Here is a 22,685-nt window from a genome sequence, read left to right on the forward strand (position 1 = left end):
TTGTTAAAGGACATGTGTATCCAATAATGAATCCATACTGTCTGTTTGGAAGGTAGTAGTCTAATTAAGATAATTCAATCAATATAATGTATTATACATGTGAATTTGAACATTATTATTTCTATTCATATTAATAATATTAGAATTCTACAAATCGAATGAAGATAATTTATTTTACACGTGTAGTTGAACATTATTATTTCTATCCATATTATCGAGTTAAGTATCATTAATTAAAGCATGGCAAATAGTTATATGGCAAAACAATGTTATCAAGTTTTGATGTTATTTGATGTGCGTTTTTTCTTTACCGGTCAATGAATCAGTATGTAATGATTTATTCTTCAGTGCTGACGGCTGTGATATAAAGACACGATTCCGACGCATTTTCAAAAGAGTTTAATTCTGAGAAGCAGGTACATTTTTACTCAGTGTTCAACAATATACAGATCTAGTGTTAAATTTGTTTTACTATTCTAGTACCAAGTTGTGACTATAACAGGCGCGCGCTTTAATTACCATTTTTTATGATGACACACTGCCTGCTATTAACAGATGATTGATTTTTTTATAAAGTTGCCATTGCGGCATTCCACATTACCTGCGTTAAGCAAATCTGACTTTTGAGGGCCTATTTTATCTTCTTTTTTAAAAACAAAATAGGTGCAAAATCGTATTGTCATAAACATTAACTTACATAAAATGCCAGATCGAGCATTGCAATCTTTGTAAAATTTAGCTGGAAAAAAAAAAACAATTTTCAGGAATAGAAATTAGAAATTGCGCAGTCCCATGGTTATTTTTCTAATGTAGAAAGCAACATTTTTAACAGTCTCAAAAGACTGGTCCTTACTTTTTAACGCCGGAAACAGATTTCTGTCTGATTAGATCCTTATTGCTGTAGACACATTAGAAAAAAAAGTTATATTAAGTTTTATAATGTGTTTTGCAATTATTTACCATTACATTGAAGTAATGAATTTTCTGAATGCATTATGTACATTGAACCCGTCTCAACAACATACTTACGAGAAATAGACTTCGCAATTTTCTCGTAAAGTTACGATAATGATAAGACGGCCCCATATACCGTCGCTTTAAAATATGTCTATAAAAGTTTGAGGAAGTAATATTTATACACAAAATTTATGAAAATAGCCACGATGAAAATTGCCTAAATTAATGAAACAGTGCGAAATAAGGTTAACTTTAAGAATACTAGCATACCATTTTCAACAAAACTATTAGGTGTCTAATACCTTAAAAGAAAAAAATGCTTATCAAAATAATGGTTTGTAATGACTGTTGGTATTATTCGTGAGTAAGTAATTTCATGATAAAGGATCCTTTTTTTAAATTTATTTACCACAAGATTTTGTTTTCATCTTAATTCTCAGAAAATTAAGCCTACGTAAGCTAGCTTGACGGAGGTAGTGAATCAATATTCGAAAATGTCATAGGTTCGAATGCCCACTGGGAACATTTTCCCCATTTTGTGATACTTTTTTATTTTTGTAATTGATTATGAATTAATAGCAAGTGGTAGTTTGTTTCAATCATGATAATAAACATTTCAAAGTTAGTGGCACTAGATGAAATTACCCTGATCGGGGAAAAAACACATTCCTCTTTTATTGATGTATTTACATTCTGCTGATATGATTTTATTTTAAAAAGTACATAATCCACATATAGTGAGAATTTGACCCATGAGCTACGACCCCTGAAGAAAAGCATCGAAAGATCCTATATTCTTTACTGATAACACATGATCATTCCCCAGATTTAACATTGTTTTCTCCTTATAATTTTTGATCTAACATTTTTCAATAAAATACATTTCATGCAGAAATACACATTTTTCTATAAGGTCACGGCTTAGAGGTCAGATTTTACCTGTAAGGGTATCTTGATGAAAATAAATTATCAATTTGTCGAATGCAGAACAGTGGTTGTTGTATTTTAATGTAACATCAATTTAAATATTTTTCTCTTTTTTTGTAATATATTTTTATTTTCCAATAAATACAGTACATCTACAACAAATACATCAGTAACAGGTTATTTCTTTCTAATATTGAAAAGGAAGTACATTCTTAATTAATCTGCAGTATTCTTTTTTTTTTAATTATAAATGTAAGTATTATTGGAAAATGTGGTAAAAAGACGAGGAGAGTAAAAACTAGTAAATTAAAGAAGAGAAAAAAAAAGAATGACAAAAAATGCATGAGGAATTTGTTCCTAATCTTGTTCATGCGATATAATTTTCAGGCATTCCTCAGATGTTTCAAACCAGTTACTCTCGATGGACAAGTCGTCAGCGGTGTGGCCCTTCTTCCCGATGTTGCGGTCATATTAATAAATGGAAAAGAATTCCAATTTCTAAAACAGGTATTTTTACAATAAGTATGATGCATCTTTAGCAAGCAAATGTAAAATGAATTTGTAATTTTGCATTCAAGTATTGAAGAAAGTACTAAGAGTATACACAGTTGAAAGTAATATAACTATTTGAACAACCATAATTATGGAAGTGAATGTATGTGGCAGTGTCAAGGAACGGAAATGGGACTTAACCATTCGATTCTACAGACATTATGCACACCTAACAAGCATTCAAATCCTGTTTGTACATTGCTTGTATGACATAAAACACGAGACTGCCAACTCCAGACAGTGGTAGTAAATGAGTTCATTATTTTATAAGAAATATGTTTTGAATGAGGATAAATAGATAAATCGTGCATTCAGTTACAAATTATTAATTCTTTATTATTATTTTTAAAACGCAAGATGTATTATGAGTTATTTGTTGATGTCAAAGGTTCAGCGAACAGAGAAAAGGATAAACCCGGTGGATGAAGCTCTGAGGTTCGTTTTATGACATCATGACCCTGAAGATATATGCGAAAAATATATCAACGATTTTATAGGTAAACTAGTTAATGAAAACCTTTATAAATAGCTCTTTCATTCTATAGTAGTTTACTTGATAACGATACAGTAGTAAATAGTAAAACAGTGATATCTTCGAAAACACCTTTTTTTCTGTAACATCACTTTCTTTTATGCTGCACGAGCTAGATCGAAGATTTAGTATGCCTTATTTCGATTGTCTCAGACCCAGAGAGTAGATACTACTCGCAGCCTTCATAGTAATTGAGGTGATAGCCAGTTCATCAGCATGTAATCAATAAAAAGCAATAAATCACATGTAACTGCTGATAAGCTAAGGCTAGAATTTCATTAACATAGGATTTAATCTAAAAACACGTTTTAGTGTATTCTATTTTTCTTTCTGAACATCCTTTATACTTTACAAGCAAAATGGTCTTTAAGATGTCTTTTTATATGACTTTTTTTTGATAATGAATGCAGTGCAAATCTACATTTTTGTTTTTGTGAAAGGTGATACTACTGTTCAAGAGGAACCATTCTACTGCTACAGATAAACTAGACGGCAGCAAGCATCTGTCAGAGATAATTAGATAGCTTAATGACCATTTTATCGGTCTCTCGTTAGTAAATCAAATGCATCATTTAATATGTATAACAATATCCAGCTTATCAAAACTACTAATTAAAAGACGTTGCAACAAAAAATCTACTCTGAAAACATTTTATAGTTTGAGATAATATAAGAATCGTTGATTTCATCTTTCAGCCGCTATAAATTGCAGTAAATAAAAACAGAAATAGGAGTATTTCTTCACTACCTGTCTAAGTAAAACCATTTATTTTTAACGTATATGAAATACACTATGTTCACTTTTTATGTCTCAGGTCGAGGTGTTTTTGCCAAAAAGAAAATGATCAAAAATGGAAAATTCCTTGCGGAATACCATGGCGTTTTATCCAAAGCTGACGACATGAAGGACAAAGATACAAACTACACATATTTCTTTGACTTTAATGGTGTCAAGTACTGGTATGTAAAATATTTCAACCTTTAAATAATACAAGCCTTTAAATTCAAGCTACAAAATTGGATATCAAACGCAAAGGCGGATCTGTGTCTGTTTTAGAATAAGGTAATCAAAGTCAAGACAGTACTGTGTAACATTTACATTCATTATTTGTGAATCGGTTTCAAGAAAACTAATGTTAATGCTTTCTTTTATTTGTATAATCCATGAAAATACTCGTGTGAATAAAAATGCATTTTCAAAATTAAAAACATCCATTTGAAATCTACATGATTACATTTGGTCTCATAAATGATTATCTAAGATAAATTAATTAACTTTAAGACTTTATCGCACTAGTTTGACACATTTGTCTGTTCAGTACGTTTTAATTTTTGTTATTATCATATTTTTGGTACCATTGATGCCTCAGAGGAACCAAAACTGTATCAACCATCGTTAGGACGGCTAGTAAATCATGCAGACAAAAAACTACAGAGAAATTCAAGAATAACAGTCATTGGTGTGAATGGGGTTCCTCATCTTGTACTGTTTGCGACTAGGTTAATTGTTGATGTAATTTATTACACATGTTATGAATATGAAATCAGGAATTATCTGATCAGTTGATTTTGCGCTCTTTATATAATTAAGATTCTCCATCAAAAGTATAGTTACTGTCAAGCAGCGATTCAATATCTGGCTAAGAGACAGTTTAAACGAATGACTAACTGCCATTGCAGAAAGAGAAAACAAACATAAATTTCAACAGATATGTAAAATAAATATAATTTGAACAATATCAAACAATAAAATATCATAAATAACATGTCAAAAATGTAAACAATTCCTCTCACTGTTTTAATTAAGCCGCACTGTGGACACCAAGTCAGTGAGCGTTCAACTCTATCAATATATCTTTCGCCTAAAAGAACTTCCATTTCAATCTTCACTGTTCCAGAAGTAATTTCTTTTAAATAACATTTGTAGGACAATTAAAAAAAAAGACCTGTTTTTTTTTTTTCAATCATTACCGGGTACTTCACTTTGTTTTGGTCTAATGCACATTCAGATTTGACTTGTAATGAAAACTGCGACGATGAGCCAGTTCAGTCTCCTGTAAAATGCAGAGTGTGTGAATACCAAAGGAAGGTCTGCAGTTCGATTGGTCATGAGAACAACAACAGTGGTGTAACATCGGCTTCGAAACGCAAAGCAGGTATTGTGTTAACACAATCACTGCATGAATTGTTTGCAGTCAATAATAGTTGTCATTCAAATAAATTAGACATTAATGTAAAGGCTTAACAACTTTATATTTCTTCTTTACCACTTGTACTTTCTAAACCTTAAATGTAATTAGAACCCTTTGTTGAATATGATAAATTGAATTCATTTTAATTTCAAGGCTTTGTTTATTTATTTTTTCTTTATTCTTTTTTTTATTCTTTTTATCCTTCATGATTCTTTGTACTATGATTTTATGTGTTTTTTACAAAGTAACTGAAACACTTTTCTTGTATAATTAGAATTTCCAGTACAAACAGGCAAAAAGATCAAGGTCGTTCCTTGGACAGAGAAGCAGTTAGCGCCATGCGAAGGTCATTCGTCAAAAATATCCGCTGCTTAAGAGTTCCTAACAAGCAGGAATGCGGACGAGCAAGGAAAAATGAGAGCCTGTTGCTTTCTCGTGATTGGAAGAACAATAAATTCCGTGACCATAATGAAGTACAAAGATTAAAGAAAAAAAAAGTTAAAAGAAAAAGAAACATCCGTTAAACTTGCAATGAAATCTAACAGACATATATTTTCAAAATGTAAAAATGTTTATGTGTGTTTTTTTTACATAAAGTCCCCAGACACTCGTTCATGTACAGTATTATTTTTGCTGGATGTTCATGTTAAGAGGTCATGAAATATCGACAAATTACTATCACGGATTCGTTCATGAAAAAAATAATAAATTGACTGAAACAAAAGTATTGTAGTTCTTCAATTGAGGTTGTCGTTCTTAATGAAAGCTAAAGATTTTTCCATTCTTCTAAGTTATACCTCTCAAACAATTCATTCTTGCAGAATTTGTACAGAACTTTTGTTTAAGTTTAGTCCATTATCATTCATTTACATTTATTTACGATGAATACGTGTTCGCGGTCCGAATACATCTATTCATCGTTTGCACTGTGTTTGTTTTCATCTTAACAGTGATAGAAATTTTTAATTAAATGCCTAGATCTTGGCAGTGGGCTATCTATCTTCTCCAGCACAGTTTGGGATAATGACTATCACAGTATAGTTCCAATAAACAAGGATGATTGTTTATTGGAGGTCAGTCTACCTTACAAATGTATCAATTAGTGAGAAGGGGAAACATAAATATTGATAACTTTTAAAGTTATACCTGTTTGTTGGCATTTTTATGTAAAGAAAAATATCTGTTGGTCAAACACAATAATTAAATAACAAGAAACTTTATTTTAGGAAAAAAGCAGGCTTTTATTTTTTTCAAATTCTGTATGAAGACGTGTGATATTGCAGAAAAATGTGACTTTCACTTATCTAAAAGTTTTGTTTAATGCTTGTAGAATACTGTATATAACATTTGTCTAAGACTGAAACCGAATGTGCATTTCAGTGTTACAAAATAAAGCATGAAAAAAGTTCACTTTTGGCAACTTACTGAAGTTGAAAATTCAGTATAGATGGAACACAATAATTTGATTTTATCCAGTATATTATATTCAAATAATGGTGATTGCATAAATACGAGAAAACCATTTTCCCATTCTTTTTGTAAATACAAAAATGTATTCTAAATAAATATAAGGTTCACCTTCATCAATATGAATTTCATAATAATTATGATATTGGAAAATATTGTTTGTCAACACAAAGAAATCATTGAGTTTTCACTATAACTGTGTTTTATTATCATCATTATTATTTGTAATAATATTACTATATATTTCATTATTTTATTTGTAATGTTACATTATTATTGTTATCTATATAATATAAAAATAATAGTAATTATTATTATGACCGGTATTCCACATTGAAGGAAAATTAATTTCTTTCAACTCCACTGCACACATCTTCATGGTCTAGTTGGGACCCTGCTGAGCTAATTGCCCTTTAATTAGCTACTGTTACATAATCGCTGATAAGCAGCAGATAAGATGGGAGTTGTTCATTGGATTGTGGGGGGACACTTATATAGTAGTGGATCTAGGCCTTTAAATACTATTTTGTTGAATGATCCCTTAGTCATTACCCTTTATCTGAAATGAATAATAATTTATAACTTCAACGAAATAGAGAATAACTTCATTCACGAAATGGATAATATTTATTTCTGGGTAGCCGGCGACCGGCCGCGCGAAGCCTAGGAAATGTATATTATGCGTTTAATTTTTTTATCAAACAAATATTTTACTGTTTATTACTGTTTACATTTATACTAATAAACATCAAAAATATACATGTACAGCCAAGAAAATAATTAAATGGGTCGGGCCACAAGTACATGTAACTAACAAACTTATTACTAAAATGGATAATAAATACAACGAAATGGAGTATATTATTTCATAGCCGAAATGGCTAAAATTTGTACAATGTATTACCTAAATGGAAAATAATTATATATGGAACATTTGAAGATCAATTATTTAAACCAAAGTTTTTGTCTTATTTCCTTGCTCGATCCAAAGAGCTATAAAATACTTCTTTGCTCGATCTCGCAGAACTTACAACCTGCCGCAATAAGCTTGCATGATATTTGTAATATAATTAAAAGTGGAAGTTGAAAATGAAATATTCAATTAGTGGGGATCAATTCATTCCGTATTCAAAAATAGTAATCATCTTAAAATTGTTATTTATCATTTCTATTGATTCTTCGAATTGAAAGCTTTTATTTGAAAATATCAAATGGCAGCGGTCAGATTTAAGAGAGAGAGAGAGAGAGAGAGAGAGAGAGAGAGAGAGAGAAGGAGGGCGGTGGGGGCGTGTAGCAGGGAAGGGTGTTCTAGACTTGAAATCTTGTTCTATTTTTTGTGCAGAATTCAGCTTTATTATAATTATAATCTATTAAATTAAGGATAACGACTTTGCGCGCGATACATTTTCAATATGAAAATGATCCAGCATGTAAATATAAGAAATAAAAAATTATAGATTCATATTAGCAGGAAGGTCTAATACGTATCAGTTGTTCCAGACATTAGGTATTTCCCATCAGTAAGTAGTTAAAGTCCTTGATTCATATCTAACGAATTTACATTTTTTGTTACTACACTTTCATCGTTTTAAAAATAAATGTCCATTAAATTTCCAAATATATTCTTACAGATTTTAGAATACTAGATATCTTGTAAAAAATTTATTTTCGTTTCACAAGACAGTTCCACCACGTGATATATTAATCCGTGTGCGTTCATATATAGTGGCGTTGATGACCGAAGGCATTAAATTGTATCATATCAAAGCCATCTTATATGCTTCAGTAAATTTTATGATCCGCTCTAATTAGGGAACCTCGAAGGGATCTTGATAACCTAGGTGACATATGTTTTATTATGTCATTTTGCATAATAGTTACGTAATGATTTCCGGTAGATCACTTAAAACAGCAACTTCAGTGACCTGGAGCCGCTCTACCCTCCCCCCTAACCCCAATTATGTACATGTCATTCAAGTTGGAGAAAAATAAATACTATTATTATTTATATATATATTATTTGAAGTTGTAGAAAAAGTAGATATATGATAACAAATGACATTTTAAAATGTAAAGTACAAGTTTTATATGTATATGATGTGTGGAATTAGACTGGAAATGCTTGTTCTTTTCTGACGAAAATAAGAATAAAGCAGGCTTTTCAGGTAAGATATGATAAAAAAATATACATGTCTTTAATCAAGCGTATATACTGTAGAATAAGTTACGGCTGAAATCATCTTTACAGTGGCAAAACAATTCGTAATATAATGAAAATATTATGTATGTTTCCTTAAAAGTAATAATTCAATCATAAACTTTATAAATATCTTCCTTTGTAACATGTATTTTGATTGGCTAATTTATTTAAAAGTGTAATTCAAGCGAGCGATACGCGCTAAGCGTATAAATTTGCACGCTAAGCGTGTATTTTACCCGGTAAACGCGTAAAAATACACGATGAGCGTGTACTTTTATAGATCTACCCATTGAAATACACGGTAAGCGTGTAAATTTACACGGTAAGCGTGTAAATTTACACGCTAACCGTGTATTATGGTATCGCTCGAGCGATTTCAGACTTTTGACCCAAACGGTACGTCATATTTACCTGTATCAAACAGTATGCTCACTCGCACATTAGAAACCATATGACCGTGTGGACACCTACCATATAAGGCTGGTGTCCACAACGACTAATTGGTGTCCATATTGAGGGTTACCCCTTCTTCATTTATATTGGCTATTTTCAGTAAATCATCGAATGAGTAGCCTCAATAATAAGATAGAGTAAGAAAATTATCAATTCTGTTCGAATAATACCATTAAAAAGTAAAGTGTCCACAGTAAGGGTTAAAACTGCAGTGTCCACATGGTAGGCAATACGAGTATGCGTGCGCGCGCGCGTGTGTGTGTGTGTGTGTGTGCGCGTGTGTTCGGGTTTAACGTAATTTTCAACAATTTTTCAGTCATATAAACGACCGTCAAATCGATGTATTAGAGCACCAAATGTATTCAGCAACTTGACAAAATTTAAGGGACCCAAGAGCAGCCTTACTTTTAAGTGCGCGACTAAGCAGGTTTCGAAACAAAATTCAATTTCCTCCTTCCGTTTTCGATGTTTCAGGAGAAGTTGCATTACGAGATCTCATATATTAGTAGTCACAACAACTATAGAGAGGTCAATCACCAAATATGTTCAATTATCTTTATCACATTGTATCATATTTTATCAAATTAATACAAAACTTAGTTTTAAACAACACTAGTTTTAGAATTGTTTAAAGGTCTGTGTTATATTTCTTTAAAAGTTCGGACGATCTATGCAACAAAATGAAAGTAGAGAAAGCATTGCGTAAATTTATGATTTTGGTAACCCTGTTGTAATAACTATTTGGTAATATAAAGATTTCTGTGATTAAAATTTTCTAAGAATGTCCTGCCAGAGAAAATACGATATTTACTGTAACCCAACGAATATTCGCGACCAATTAATTTTCGCTTTATTCGCGGATGGCAGTTAAACGCGAAAATGTGTTTGCGCGCATAAGTCCACACGATTTCGCCAATAAATTGGTGAAAAAGTTTTCTCTACATAACATGTCTAGACATTGTTGAAATTGTTGATGCAGAGCTGTATGGCAGAATATTCGATTTTTTCGGACATTTGAGAAGCTTCTCCTGTTATAACAAAATGAATGAAATATTGCCATAAAAAATTGAAAAACGCAATTATAAGTAAATTAATTTTCAATTGATATTTAATATCAAAAGCCGTAACTTTCGCGTTAACATTTCATCCCACCCTTAGGTGATAAAATTTCAATTACAGCATCGTTCGCTGCTTCCGTTACTTTTTTCTTTTCAGGTGTACTTTCACTTAATTTATACAAAACAACAAAACACGTCGTTTTTACGACCCCTTGGATTCACGAATCCGCGTTAATATGTTTTTTTTTTCGGAAATGAATTCGAAGAAAACGCGAAAATAAATATTCGCGAATATTCCGGAGCGAAACGCCAAAAAAAATTTGTCTTCGCGAATATATATTGGGTTACAGTATAACACAAGTATTTTTCAGGCAATTTGTCTTAGAGCATGTTATTAATGCGTTGTGTTTTAATACGTCACCATTTAAAATGTGGACGCTAAGATGTTCCGTTTAGGTTTAAGCATCACTCTTAAAAATGGGGCAAGACCAACAGGAGCCCGCCCGCATAGCTCAATAAGAACAAATCTACGGGTCGTTCGATCCCTGAGCAGGGCGTATCTTATCTTTGACGATTTGATAATATGCATTGGGTCTGAAACTATCCGACCTCCACCTCTAATTTATGTGGGGACATTTGCAGTTACTTGTGGAAAACAGGTTTGATCTGATACAGAACCCAGGAACACTTGTTAGGTATATTTCCCGCCGTTATATTACTGAAATACTGTTAAAAAACGGCATCAACCCCTAACCAAACAAACAAAAGACCTACAGGAAGTCTAAATTTTCGTTCTATAATAAAATTTTGAACACGATAATACAACAAATTAACCATTTTGAACAGCTTATTATGATCCATAATAGTGACACCCGTTTTGTTTGACAGTGCCCATAATCGTTCAATTTTTTTACGATTCAAGTCGTTATAAATTCATACATATTAAACATTTTATAATTAATATCAAAATAAGCCAGTAACACACGGCATGGTTTCTTTCAGTTATTTGAAATTGGATTTTGCTAGGTGTTAATACATACTTTAAATTAAAGCGCAAATAAAAACTACAGAGAAATAAACAGGATTAACCATCGACAAGCTATCATAGTATTACTTTATGTCAAAATTACAATCTAATTTACATTTCTAAATATGTACAAAATGTATATCATGTATATTTTTAAGGTAAGCACAAAGTGCAGGATATGTAGGAAAAAAAAAACACAACAGACATTTTTTTTTCTATAACTTAATATTTTGTCAACGTACCAACGGTCATAATAATATAAAGATAAACATGTCCGAATTCCATTTGTTTCTACGTAAAATGTTCCAGAATGCATCTGTTTCTTCTAAATGCATTTGTCATTAAATCTTAAACGTCTTCTGATAATAGTTTTGTTACAACGTACACAATAGCTTCCGTTTATATTACCGTTAGTGATTGACGGCTTCACAATAACGTCACGCAATCAAACAATATGACCAAACTTTCGGTCAGCATATTTGTTCAGAAGCTCATCTTGACTTATATTATACATTTCACATGCAGGGTATGTTAGAATTTGACGGTTATGATGCCGACTGTGGTTTGCATTTGAAAGTAAGTGACTTCGCCAAACCGCGGACATCTGTCTCCCACAACATATCCGAGGTATATCCCAATACCGGAGGTATTCAATAATATACTGCATATTTTCATCTGACATTCCAAAGAAAGTCTGGTATTCGTAAGCAATAAAATGACCACTTTTTGTGACCAAATCCACATCAGCAACATACGGAATCGTAATGTTTCGTTCTTTAATTTTCCGTCTACTCCAGTTAAATACAAGTTTTTCTCGAAACGGCAATGTATCGCTTAAAGTCACAAAAATCTATGAATTTGATGGTATACATATAGCTAACCTTACAATATCATTAGTTTTAATAACAGACTGAGTGTACTTATTTACTGTATGTATTGGCTTAGGTTGGCGCGGCCCTTATAAAAAGGGACCCTCACCTATGTATTCATGAATCTTGCAACATCAAGCCGTAATAATGAAATGAATGAACTAGCACGCAGAAAAGTGCTATTCAAATATTCAAAATTAAAAGGTAAACACAAAGTCACCGTATTCGAATGTTCAAATGAAGTAAGGATAATATATTAAAGTTGAGTACAACCACACTAATGCATCAAGCATCACCACAATCCGATAATTCTATAATACAAAATTCATTCATAAATATTTTTGTTACAATGTACACAATAGCTTCCGTTCATATTACCGTCAGTGATTGACGGCTTCACAATAACGTCACGTAATCAAACAATATGACCAAACTTTTGGGCAGCATATTTGTTCAGAAGCTCATCTTGACTTATATTATACATTTCACATGCAGGGTATGTTGAACTATGAGGGTTATGATGCCGACTGCGATTTACAGTTGAAAGTAAGCGACCTCGCCAAATTGCGGACATCTGTCACCCACAACATATCCGAAGTATATCCCAATACCGGAGGTATTCAATAATATACTGCATATTTTCATCTGACATTCCAAAGAAAGTCTGGTATTCGTAAGCAATAAAATGACCACGTTTTGGGACCAAATCCACATCAGCAACATACGGAATCGTTATGTTTCTTTCTTTAATTTTCCGTCTACTCCAGTTAAGGATAACATGGTGTAATAGCCATATTTCATATCTTGTATCTGGATGGTAATATTTAAATGAAATTTGGTCACTTTAAAGACATTCAAAATTAAAAACGTTTCACCGAGAGAATTTTCAAAATTTATCATTTTTGGGGAAGATAATCGGTATTGAAATTAACATTGATGCCTATGGGAAATATATATTTTCACTGATTATGAGAATCTGAACTTGAGTTTCGAGAAACTTTTGCGGTAGAAAGCTGCATTATATGATTCTGATACAAATATCAAAAAGAAATCTAAAATTTCCCGTAGGAAAAAGGAGAAAATCATGTTTTTCTAGTTTTCAGTGGAGATAACTCATGAAAAACCAAAATTATCAGGGGAGGTAATTTAAAGGAAATTTTTGAGAACTTTTGTCACTATATAACTTGTCAATATGCGCTTTATTTCTATCGTTTGACATTTTTAAAGCTTACATTATCGAGTTGTTTGTACGCTTTTGGTGAAATTGAGGCCTATTACACCATATTATCCTTAAATACAAGTTTTTCTCGAAGCGGCAATGCGTCGCTTGAAGTCACAAAAATCTATGAATTTGATGGTATGCATATAACTAACCTTACAATATCTTGAGTTTTAATAACAGACTGAGTGTACTTGTTTACTGTTTGATTGTTAAAGAAACATCCAACGTTGTTTATTTCTTCTCCATGCAGTAACGCCATCATTAAACACAATATTTGGAACGGTTTTCGAATATGACTGAAAGTTAAAAATAATAAATACAAATTTAGATATACAAGTTTTCAACGGTTCCGCTATGTCCATTAAAGTAATTTGCGACCATTAAGATATCTTATATCTTCGGAAGTTTCGGAATGGCACTGTGTGTAACCCTATAATTAGATTGCTTTTCGATACTTTTTTATCATTTATTTGAAAAATATAAGTCTTAAGATATGTTGAAAGATGTCCGTCACTTATTGACGGACTAAAACCTATTGGCCATTTACTCTTCAGATTTTCATCAAGACACAACACACATATCTAGTGGTTTATCTGCTAAAATTATCATGTACATGTATATTGATATTAACAAGCACTTGTGTACCTGCATATTACATGTAATGACGTCATTGTTTGAACATGTCAGGGAAGTTCATAAGTTTTAGGGAATGCAGTTTTTAGACAAGTAGTTGGTATTCCCATGGGAACAAATTGTGCACCCCTTGTCGCAGATTTGTTTTATATTGTTATGAAAGAGACTTTATGTTGAGCCTTTCTCCAGATACGCAAGCAGATATTGTAACTGCATTTAATAATACATCACGCTATCTGGATGATATTCTTAATATGGATAATCCGTTTTTTGGTCAATTGGTGGGTACTATTTATCCTAGGGAGCTTCAGTTAATTAAAACTAACAATTCGGATACTGATGCTTCGTTTTTAGATTTACATCTCTCTATTTATGACAATATTATACATACTAAATTTTATGACAAGAGGGATGATTTTAACTTTAGTATTGTAAATTTTCCCCATTTGGATGGGGATGTACCTCAGGCTACATCTTATGGGGTATATATTTCTCAATTAATTCGGTTTGCCAGAGCGTGTAGTCATGTCAAGCATTTCAATGAACGTAATATATACATATTACAAGTAAACTTCTTCAGCAAGGCTACCGTTATTACAAATTGTGTAAATATTTTTCTAAAGTTTACTATCATAATTCTGATTTAGTTTTAAAATTCAATAGTAATTTAAAGACACTTCTGCGAGAAGGTATTTCTAAACCCGTTGTTTTTTATGGGGATGTGGTTTACTTCGTAAGATCTTGGGTCATGGTAATTTTCCAAATGTATTTGGTAAAATTATAAAACGTTTTATTAAAAGAGGTTACGACCCAACTGTTTTGAGACATACCGCATGTTTAGTGTTCAACCCGTTCATAGTTGGACACTACGCTTCCCTCTTTGATTGTGTCTGACGGAAGAGGGGGGAGGACTCTATGATAAGCAGTTTTTAAATCCTACCAGGACTGAACTGTTTTGAAATCTGTCTTCTGGCCTGTTTCGTCGGGCCCTTAAGGGTGTTTCTCTTGTTGCTCTGTCTTCTGAAAAGGCATTGAGTACATACGTTTTTGGTTCTAAAGGTTTGCTTTTTATATTTTTATACACGAGCATTTTTGTGTTTTACATGCCATGCCTTTTTGTTTCCATTACGTGTGTTAGAGATTCACCTGAAGGGGATTACTTTTATTTACACTGTCCCGTGTCTTTGGAACATGGTGGGGGTAAGAGTGAGGTTGGGTGCGCACCATAAACCGGTTTAAGCTCCCCAGTGGTGTTTTTGCCACTGACCGTTACAAGGCGGTGCCCCACTGTGTTCCTTTGTTTGTTCGTTTTGTCCTCTTGTGTAGACTTTGTGTATGTGTATTTGTTCCTTTGTTTGTTCGTTTTGTCCTCGTGTGTTGGCTTTGTGTGTGTGCACGTGTATGTGTGTGTGTGTTTGTGGTGTGCACATCTGCGTGCTGTAGGACTCGTTTTGGGGAGGCTGCGATTTTAGTACGTGGCATTCCCTGTTTGATATTTGTCTTTGTTTTTTTACACGTTGTTAACATTTTCAGTCTGTAATCTGACTTAATGGAATGATCCAGCAATGTCTATGCTCATTCAAGAATGTAACACCCTGTATTACTAATGTAAGAACTTGCAAAATCATTCAAAAATTAGCAAAGATGACTGAACTTCGATAAACAGTATGAATCGAAGACTGACCAAGGAGGTTCAGTTGCCAACATAGATTTGTACGTTGTAGAATAGGTGAAAAATATTACAGAATTTAAGAAACGTAGTAGCTTACAGCTGTAATTTTGTTATTGGGATAACTATTAACAATGACTTTCAAAGTCTAGAGAAAAAGTGCTCCCGTTGTTTTGTTCAGCTAACCCTGTCCAATACATAAATACAAAAGGCGATTATATACCAAGAAGTAATATTTGTCGCTTTAAAATCGTTTGCTGATTACTTGTAATTAGACTTTCAAGACATCTTAGTTAGCGTAAGAATAACATTTCAAAGTAAGTACTTACTTAAGAATTCCGACAAAAAATTAACATACGTCAGATACATTATACACAGGAATGACTCATGACGTTACGTCTAGCAGATATCTTACAAATTCAAAAAGTTCAAACCATGCACCATAATTCACAAAAACATTTACAACTTTAATACCATAAATACAGGAAAATCTTAAGGTAAATCATAATAGGTTGAAATGTTAGCCTGATAAACATGTAGTGTCTCTTAACTCAGGCAGTTTTGCACGTCTGATAAGCGTAAAGTCATCCGGATAACGTAGGATTAATCTTGGAACAAGCATTTGAATTTCATCCCAAGTGCACACTTCAAAAATAAAGGCAAAATTCTTTTTTTAAAGATATAGAATGCCAGCATAAATGTTGACATGCGAAATAATTTAAAAAAAATGCCTTCCAAACCAATTAAGGTATGTGTATTTCTTAAATCATAGAAAAATATCTCATAAAAATAAGCATGCGGACCTATACATTATATTTTGTCGCACGTGAAACCTACATTGTAGAAAAAAATTAGGTTCGCGAAAATGTCATCAAAACTGTGATTTTCCCAAAGAATCCCTTATGAAAACTTGAACGAGGTCCGTTTTCCTCAATCATTCTAGCAAATGAAAAATAACCAGCAAATGATTTTATCTTTTTTAATTCCTTTTTTCTGAAGTTCTAAAAACATCTACAATAAATTTCTACAAATACTTTTTCATCCCTTGTATAATTACAACAAAGGTGTATGAAAATCCCTTTTCTATACATTTGTATTATAACCTGAACGCTATCAAACTTTACCATGCCAGTTTTTATGTATATATCGGCTGACGTTTGATCTTATCTAATTAGAAACCTTTGGAGTCCATACCTAGACATCATTTTCTTACCATAGACTCATACAACGTACACAGAAAACTAAGAGTAACAATTATAGACACAATGCAAATGTAAATCTGTTCAAAATCATACGAAACATCTCTGTTTGCAATTGCTTTAGCAAATGTGTACTGTTCTGAGCTTCTATGAATGAATAAGAGATGTTATAACATATTGTCAACAACATTGCAGTCAACTTTATGTTCCAAAATGTTTCTACACATTTCCTTCACACCCGAATAGTAAGTCATTCATTTTGATGTAGATATTAAGAGCATCCGTTCTTATTAAAATGTCTTAAAGGGAATTCCTATAGTTTTTTATGCGCATCTTTCTGCGCAGCCGACACTTTCTATGGAAAACTGAAGTGAAGTCAAAATCTCTTGAAACATGTTACAGACAATCTTAAATATGAGGAATCTTGAATGAAATAACATTTTTGATAAGTTTTATCAGTAATCAAATATTGATACTGGTTTATGTTGTATTGACAAGTATCATGCCTGACAGGTATCTGGCTATTTTTGTGGTTGTGTTTTTACATCGCATTTTAGTGCAAAGACAGTGTTGTTCATATAATGTAAGATAATTGACTTAGTACTGATAAGACAATATCACCTTTCAGATTATTTAGTATTCAATTATAGAAAGAATTAAGAATTTTTAAAACTTTTTTTAACTTCTAGCAGACATACATGTAATCAGTTTGGCCAGGTTCGCGCCATTTTCCGTCCGAACAGGTGTTGTATTCTAGCGGTCTTAACATAAAAATCAGCCTGGTGACCCATACATTTTTAGCCATTTTTATGCTCACAATACTATTATCTATACACAAGAAAAACAGGAAAAAATTCTATGAAAGAGTTTTTTCAAAATTTAAAAAAAAATATTCTTCACTATGGGCATTTTTCATTGAAAAAAAGTCCACAAAAGTAAATATGAAACATTTTTTTTTTCATTTGTACCCATTATTGTAAGGATAGAGTATTACAAATACGACTATGATATCAGATAAGTATATAAGAAAATCTGTAAAAAGAAAAAAAACCGTATTGTGCTGTCTTGATGTATATTTTGGTTAGTATTTATAAAAAAGCAGAAAATTATGAAAATGTTGAAAAATCGCTGGCAGTTTTAGCAACAGTGGGTGTGTTCAAAACAATTTTTCACAAAAACAAGCCTGGTGACCTATTGTTTTTATTTGTTCATTGTTTTCAGCACAAATTTTCCTATCATATATGTGAATTTAAAAAAATTCTATGAAAGGAAAAAAACTATAGGAATTCTCTTTAAATGCACGAAAATTGGCCAGCGTAAGCTCAAGATGGTTTGTGCTAGTCTAACAATGGGTTGTAGTTCATTACACTTTGACCTTCTTCGGCACTCCCTTGTGCAGTTGTGTTTAGCCTAAACAGTCAATCAATTTTATCTTATATGTCTCAACTGCACCCAGCAAAGACAACACCCTTGTCCCACCACAATTGAGAACCTTTTATTCGGTAACGAGCATCTGTCTTTCGAACAAAATATTCGAAGCTCAGCACATTCATAGCAACGGCAGGTCATTTCAATCCGAGTCCCAATGTCTGATGGATTGGGGTCCCGAGTAGCTAAATATCATTTTAAATCACTCTCTTCATTTTTAAGAGTTTTTTCTGTGCCGTACTTTTGGCATCTGTCTACATAAGGCATTTGAAGTAATACGTGGTTTCCTTTATTCCTCTTCTTCTTAAATTTTCTTTTAACTTCACTTTTCTACAATTTTAATCATTCAAAAGTGCATATCATTTTGCAACCTGTCAAAACAATAATAGTATATTTATATGTACATAAAATATTCTAAAAAAAAAAATTTCATGTAAGTTACTTTGTACCTTCATTCCTCATCCTTACTTTATTTGTTACAATGTTGTTAATATTATGTGTACTTGACAAAAAATAAATACTGTTTTAAATGAACTTTGAATTTAACTTCAGACATGTCTGGGTAGTGGGTTGAGTGTTTTGAATTTAAATGTGTCATTGAATAAGATGTTTCTTTAGCCACACCTGAAATTTTGAAACTAGAAACATAGAGAATTAATAAATATGCGAGAATCATCTAAGAGGACATGCGGTGAACATGTACTTTCGTAGAATGTACATATAATACACTTGCGAATGAAACGTTATGGAACACTAACAATGATTATAATTACATTTGTAAGCAGAATAGAATCTGCGCTGCAAGAATGACTAGTTTTTCCAATACTAACGTTCTGACACGAAACGACAAAATACGAAGTGTGGGATACATGCCGCATGTCGCTGTGTACCAGTACGTTGATCTGTAATGTTATATTTACCTTGAATTGATTTAGCTAGGCCCAGATAATGCGAGACGCTTGCATGGAAAGTGTCCAGACCAAGTAAAATCCACAGGAGTCGAATGCATCATTTAGATCATGATCCAATTCAATGACACTTTTATGATATACCTCTACCTATTTCTAGTGTTGCCTTCATCAAACTTTACTATAATTTTAGATAAATATGTTCTAGACGCACGAAACTTTGAAGTACCTTGTTTCTACTGTAAAAAGTATCCCTTTTGCATTTTTAAACATTTATACATATTTGATGAAATAAAAAATTGTACCATCATTTTTTCGTTGCTTCCTGAAGCAAGCGTTGTATCTATTTATATTAATAACACATACACTGCCGATAATTTCCTTTCCTTCAAAATATTTGATACAATTAAAATAATGATATTGATACGTCAAACCTTTCTGATTACATGTAGGAGATATTCGTTTAAACAACAGTCGGTTTGCCGGTCAATGTTACATAGTTCTGAGGAACCAAAGCTATTTCAACTGAACAATATGTAAGATTCACTTCAACTTATATTCGCCCAATACACCAATGTATTCTAATTCGACTGATGAGGTGATGAATTAAAACGTATTGTTAATGTAATCATCATAAAATTTACAAAAATATGAAAGAATAAAACATTTTCAAAAAATTAGCAACGGTAATCGTGAGAGCAAACATCTTTATGCTTTTTGTGTTTTGTATCTTGATGAGATACTTCCCATGGTAAACAATATACGGATCATTTATATAGAAGTGTATTGATTAATTTAGTGATCAAAAACAAGAATATACTTCACGATGCGCATAAGTAAACAGTACGCTCGTTTCTTTTTCAACCCAAGTGATCTGGCATATTATTAAAATGATATAAATCATGCACCATAATACACTTGATGAACCACATTCTTCGGTATGTCAAACAATTTTAATACTTAAAAATATTCAAATAGTCTGCGTTTCAGTCATATAAATGACGGTGTCTACTTGTAGTGAGCACAATGCCGTATTTTATAGTACGGCTTCACTGGAATACTACACCGTAGACACATGACATGATACCACCTAGACATGTTATACTGACACCGGGCTAACCAGTCCTAGCACTACCCTCTTATTGCTGAGCGCCAAGCGAGGAAGCTACTAGTACTATTTTAACGCCTTGGTATGGCGCGGTCAGGGATCGAACCCAAGAATTAATAAGTATACCATTCAAGTCATGGCATTTCACGATATAAAGCATAAACCAAACTTTGAACAAGCAATTACTGAAAAAGGTTTAATACTATGAACAAGTCTTGTGAACCAAGAGCAAATTCTGAATATTAAGATTACAATACAATTATAATGTACTTTCAAATTGGTTTATCGGTTTAAGAATTATTTTCTCTGCATGAGTTTGGTTTATCGCCTTTCTTGTAAACCAATGACCAGACTGCATACAGTTCGATTACTAGGTCAAAAGTGTATAGCGTTTTCAAACCAAATTTTTTTTACTTATAAAATGACCTTTCTACTTTTTAATTATGTTTTGTTTTAGCTTAAGTTCACGTTTTTTCTTATACATGTACAAGACACACTAAAATATGGAACCCTGAGTTAGGTTACAAAACGTAATCTTTAATGTTTACAAATATGATGTTTACAAAAACGAACTGTACTGTTTTGTTTACTGTGAAGTAAAACAATTATCTATAAATAAACTTAGTACAAACAAACAAAGAAAATTATAATCGAATGGTTTTCCAATCCATTCGATTAAAATTTTCTTTGTTTGTGTCTACTATTTTGATTGATGTATGTCTTTTTATCAAACTTTGTTAATTTAAATGTACTACTTACATTTGTAAATATAATTGTGGAAATAAATACAGTTTAAACCAGATAAACCTTTATTTGTCAAAACCAATGCCTTTCAGGCCAAATATGTATCATGTTCATTGTTGTGGTGTTTTCACTGTGGAAATGTACTTCATCTACGCCGATTAAATGTACGTAGGGAATACTGCCTGATTCCCAGTGTAGTCCCTAACGAATCCTATTAACAACGCGCTTCGTCTATTATTTAAATCTTCATTTTACCATTAAGAGTACCAGAATAAATTGAAATGATGTTATACATATGACGTTATACGCTGATGTATTAGTCACATTTTGACATACTCTTAGTTCTGAACATTTACTTTGACCGAACAAATCTTTTCTACCACTAAGCTATTCATTATGATTCTTATAGATAAATATTGCTCTATGCCCATCTTCTGTTGAATGGCCAAAAATGTATAATAAAATAACAAAAATTAAATATTTCACATATCGGTCATAATAACAGCCACTGTCTGATACCGATCTTCAGCTTATCTTATTCGTACACGTAACCGAAATATTGAAGTGACAGATCAATTTCCGAGTTCATTGTTGTAACTTCTCAAGAGAAGGAACACTTAGAACTTGTAAGTCACACTTGACTGAGCAACTGATCGCGAAAACTGTTGTTATTACGTGCTGGCAAATCAAACTCCGTGACCTTAGCAATAACTCTGAATTTAACATTAGTCTTTCCGAGTTGAGGCTGAACACGCTCTACTAAACCCGAGGATGGACAATTGGCGTTGTTGAAACATGCCAAACATTTTATTTGTCACAAAGGTTGACATACGTCTTTACCTTCTAATGCATGGTCAATATATGAAAACGATCCATATTGCGACCTTCAAATTGTGCGCAACAAATTCACGCATCTAATGCCCGGATGTCGCACTCTCGAGATTTAGGCAGTGCTTGGTGCTAGGACCTTTAAACTTAGAAGAGATGTTGGTCTTGACCTTAAGTACACAAACCTTATAACTCTGCATAGCTTGAGTCTTGGGACTCTAGTTGCCCCTTAGAGGTGCCAAGTGTCCCATTTGAACAAATTTGGGACAAGACCTTATAATGATGCTACAGACCAAGTTTGTTGAAGATCAATCAAGCGGTTCATGAGTATAAGATTTTAAAGTTGTTTTTTCTATTTTTAACACTGGCGGCCCCTGAAACGTGCCAAGGTGAACCATTTAAACATAATTGATAAAAGGCCATGACAGGATGATACTAACCATTTTGGTGTATTATGACCAGTAGTTTCAGAGGAGAAGATGTTTTAGTCAAAATGTGGACGACGGACGATGGACGAACCATCCACCTATACAACAGCTGTATCTAGTTTCATCGCATGGAATGCATTTGATATAGTTTGTTGGCCTATTTTCAACAGAGAAATCACACAATGAACTGAAGACAGAATAGAAATCTATAAATCTTATTTTTTTACTGTCAATAATATATGGGAAAGGACAAGATCCTTTATAAACTTGGTACACAGCCAAGC

At 32.5% G+C, this 22,685-nt stretch overlaps 1 long non-coding RNA gene across 1 annotated transcript; it reads left to right on the forward strand.

Moving 5' to 3' along the window:
* The first annotated feature begins 3,808 nt into the window (after positions 1-3,808).
* Positions 3,809-5,823, forward strand: LOC128550856 (uncharacterized). The gene is made up of 3 exons (XR_008368521.1): positions 3,809-4,468; positions 4,978-5,124; positions 5,435-5,823. It is a non-coding gene; the product is annotated as an uncharacterized LOC128550856 (long non-coding RNA).
* Positions 5,824-22,685: the final 16,862 nt, after the last annotated feature.

Source organism: Mercenaria mercenaria, chromosome 18, assembly GCF_021730395.1.
Source record: "Mercenaria mercenaria strain notata chromosome 18, MADL_Memer_1, whole genome shotgun sequence".
Classification (NCBI taxonomy): domain Eukaryota; kingdom Metazoa; phylum Mollusca; class Bivalvia; order Venerida; family Veneridae; genus Mercenaria; species Mercenaria mercenaria.